This window comes from Lolium perenne, chromosome 7 (genome assembly GCF_019359855.2).
Source record: "Lolium perenne isolate Kyuss_39 chromosome 7, Kyuss_2.0, whole genome shotgun sequence".
NCBI classification, from domain to species: domain Eukaryota; kingdom Viridiplantae; phylum Streptophyta; class Magnoliopsida; order Poales; family Poaceae; genus Lolium; species Lolium perenne.
The window spans coordinates 116,482,814-116,486,438 of NC_067250.2; the positions used below are offsets into that span (position 1 = coordinate 116,482,814).

General features: G+C 46.3%; 1 long non-coding RNA gene across 1 annotated transcript; it reads right to left on the bottom strand.

The window, feature by feature from the left end:
- Nucleotides 1-1,712: 1,712 nt before the first annotated feature.
- Nucleotides 1,713-3,270, bottom strand: LOC127323858 (uncharacterized). The gene is made up of 2 exons (XR_011749024.1): nucleotides 3,183-3,270; nucleotides 1,713-1,882 (listed from the first exon to the last, which is right to left on the bottom strand). It is a non-coding gene; the product is annotated as an uncharacterized lncRNA (long non-coding RNA).
- Nucleotides 3,271-3,625: the final 355 nt, after the last annotated feature.

Here is a 3,625-nt window from a genome sequence, read left to right on the forward strand (position 1 = left end):
TCGCGCGCTCCAGGGGAAGAAGAGAGCTCCCAGTCAAAGAACCGGCGCACGACATGGAAAAGTTCCTAGTTTAATACGATTCCAAACGGAAAATCATAGTCAAAGACAGTTCTCACCGGCGGCGACAGACTGACTTGGTGTTAAAGTATAAACTTGTATAGTTCTACTGACCCGTATTATACATGTATAGTTGTAGATTGATATGTGTATTGGTAGTTTCCTTGGTCTCCAAGGCTTTGTAATCCTCCTATATATATTGAGCCGATCACCCCATTGAGAGGTGTCTTCCCTCAAATCTATTCTCGTTTATATGGTATCAGAGCCCCAGGTCTCGAGTTCAAATCATGGTTTTCGCAATTAAGTCTAAAAATTGTTGTTGCCCCCCTCTTTAGCCACCGCTGATGCCCTGTTTCGGTGTGCTATTCTTCTTTCACGTATTGACTTTCTCTTCTTCCGTCACACGCGAGTGGAGGTGTTGTGAAGTGTATATGTGGATTGCCTAGCCCTTTCCATCAGTTCGGATTTTTGGTTCAAGTGGCTAGTGCATGAAGCTGTCGACGGTAACATAGGAGGAAGAAGAAGTGTGGGAGGGGGAGGAGATTATACCGGGGTCGTTGACCATGTGAGATGTGGCATCGCCGCCTAGGTCACCCAGGACGTGATGCTGCTTTTCATTTAGGCAAAGATTTTTCTCTTCCATGTAATAAAGATACTATGGTGTGTCATGCGTGTCAACTTGGCAAGCATGTTCGTTTGCCGTTCTCTAGGTCTACAACTATTTGTGTGCGTCCTTTCCAATTAATACATTGTGATTTATGGACATCCCCTGTCGCGAGCAATTCTGGTTTCAAATACTATCTTGTTGTCGTCGATGATTTTTCACACTTTATGTGGACTTTTCCTCTTCGGCGCAAGTCCGACACTTGTGATATCCTCATTAACTTTGTTGCCTATGCACGCACACAATTCCAACTCTCTGTAGTTGCCCTCCAATCTGACAATGGCACGGAGTTTGTCAACTCTACGCTCGTCGAGTTTCTCACACGCCATGGTATCCATCTTCGCATGTCCTGCCCCTACACCTCGCCACAAAACGGCAAAGCTGAGCGTGCTATACGCACTATCAACGACATTACCCGCACTTTTCTCTTTCAAGCGCACATGCCTCCCTCCTATTGGGCCGAGGCTCTCGCTCCCGCTACATACCTCCTCAACCGCCGCCCTAGCCAGCCCATCAATTTCCGAGTTCCCTATACTCTCCTCCACAACCAACCTCCCTCCTACTCTGACCTTCGGGTCTTTGGCTGTCTTTGCTATCCCAACCTATCCGCCACTGCCGCCAACAAACTCGCTCCGCGTTCTACCGCATGCGTCTTCTTAGGATATCCTTCGTCCCACCGTGGCTATCGCTGTCTTGACATGTCGTCACGTCGGATCATCACTTCTCGCCACGTTGTCTTTGACGAGAACTCCTTTCCCTTTGCTCACGCCACCACCTCCCAGCCAGCCGATGTGATGCCCCGGAACTGGTATCCTGAGGATTCCAGCGACCCCCCGAAATCCGCACGATATTGATTCAGAGACGCCCTCCGACACGACGTGCGCGACGAATCACACACGTGATGCCAGAGAAATTAACACGAGCGGTAACATTACAACAGGATTACAATAGAGCCCACAAGAAACATATATACAACAACGGCTCCAACGAGTCAAGATACAAATATACAATACAAAGATCCAATTCATACAGAAGATCGAATACGTCCGAGTACGGACAAGATACAAATTGGACTAAGAGTCCTGAAGATAACCAGTGGCGTCCATAACCCTGCCCAGGCCAAGCCGGAAGGGTAACCTTGCTAACGTCGTCATCTTGTACCTGTCAAAGTCGGGCCATCGGTTGCCGAGAAAAGGGAGGAAGCAAAAGAGAAAGGGAAAAGGCGAGAGAAAGTACCAAGGAACGAACTCCGGCACGTACTTAGCGAGACTAGAAATGGCTATGCTCGCCGGGCGAGTATACATATATATCGCTTGGGGCTATATGGTAGGTTTAGCGGCGGCAAAACTATAACCAATAGAGACACGCTACAATATCCGTCTACTCAGATAAGATAAGAGAGCGCATAAGGTAATAGATAAATACTACACAAACATAACCCAGCCGATTACACATATCCCCTTCAACAAAGCGAAGAGGCAATGTAAAAGGCATTCAACGGTGGACAATTTTTATTAGGTATCAGTTGTAGTAATGCTATATTACTACGCAAGTTATTAGCAGATTATTAGCAACAAGATAACGGTGTAAGTTGTTCTATGATCAAGCTATACAATTCCAAGTCGTCCATAACCGCGGACACGGCTTATCGATAAGATGTACACCCTGCAGGGGTTGCCCAAATGTAACCATACGCATGCTCGACCTGCTTCTTACAGTAGATGTCTCACAACAAGACCGTTCCCAGTTCAACAAGAAAGTCTAGGGGGGCCACCCAACTAAGCTACCCATGATGAAGTTCGGCCGTACTCCGAGACGGACCCAGAGGTTGCGTAGGCGTCTAGGCGAGCACTAACGGCCAAGCACTAGATAAGTCGTCTAGCAATTATGAAGTGCAGTACAGAAATAAACCACCCGAAGGCAACAGGAAGTAAACACCCGAAGGCAACAGTAATAAATATGCGTGCACCAAATAAAACCAAGGTTGTGGCCCCCTTTTCAACTGACTTGAGAAAAGGTAATGGGTGAGGGGGGTCCCAGTGAATCCCCACGCATGGGTAGAGCGCTCAATCTCGGAACAGATAACAAGAACTCGGGTCCTAGGGGACATTAGCAAGTCAAAGTTCCGATGCTTTCGCAAAGGGGCTCACAGATGCCTCTGCTTACAATTTTAGTTGTTAACAATTAAGTAAAGTATGTGTATCTCCAACAACTGATATAGCATGTGATAACCTCCCAACAACCCAACATATCCCGATATCAGATCGAGATAAACAACATATCCTAAACACGCGTAAGACTCGCAAGGCTCAAACATCAAGCAACGACTATGGTTAAGGAATGATACATATAGGATTATTATGGTAAACAAGTGGATGGGATACGTGACTCGATAAAGAATCGCAACATAAGGATAGCAATGCGAGGGAGAGAGTAAAATAGGTGAAGAGAGAGGGCTCGCCTGTGAAAAGCTGCAGAAGAACTTGTTGGAGAACTTGTCGTATCTCACATTAACACTTCGTGATCCTACCCGGGAAGAAGCAAATGCTGGACAAACAACGTATGCAAGTCTTACTACTACGGATAAAGAATCAGCATGCTCGAGATGATATGCATGACATGGCAGCGATGATGCGATGCACTTATCCAATTTAATCGGAGTCGGAACCCCGGACAAACAAGTTAGGTTGGAATTGTATTTTCTACCGACAAAGTTAAGGGTTGGATAGCATGGCATAACATGGCAGGGTGTGCTACTTCAATATTAAACGGAGCGGGGAAAACCCTAGTTGTAAATCCAAATACTCCGCATATATGTGAGGTGAATTACGCAAACTATCAACGCGCGACATGATGCGAGATGCAAACAGATGAATAGATGGCATATTAATGTTCAGCACATTT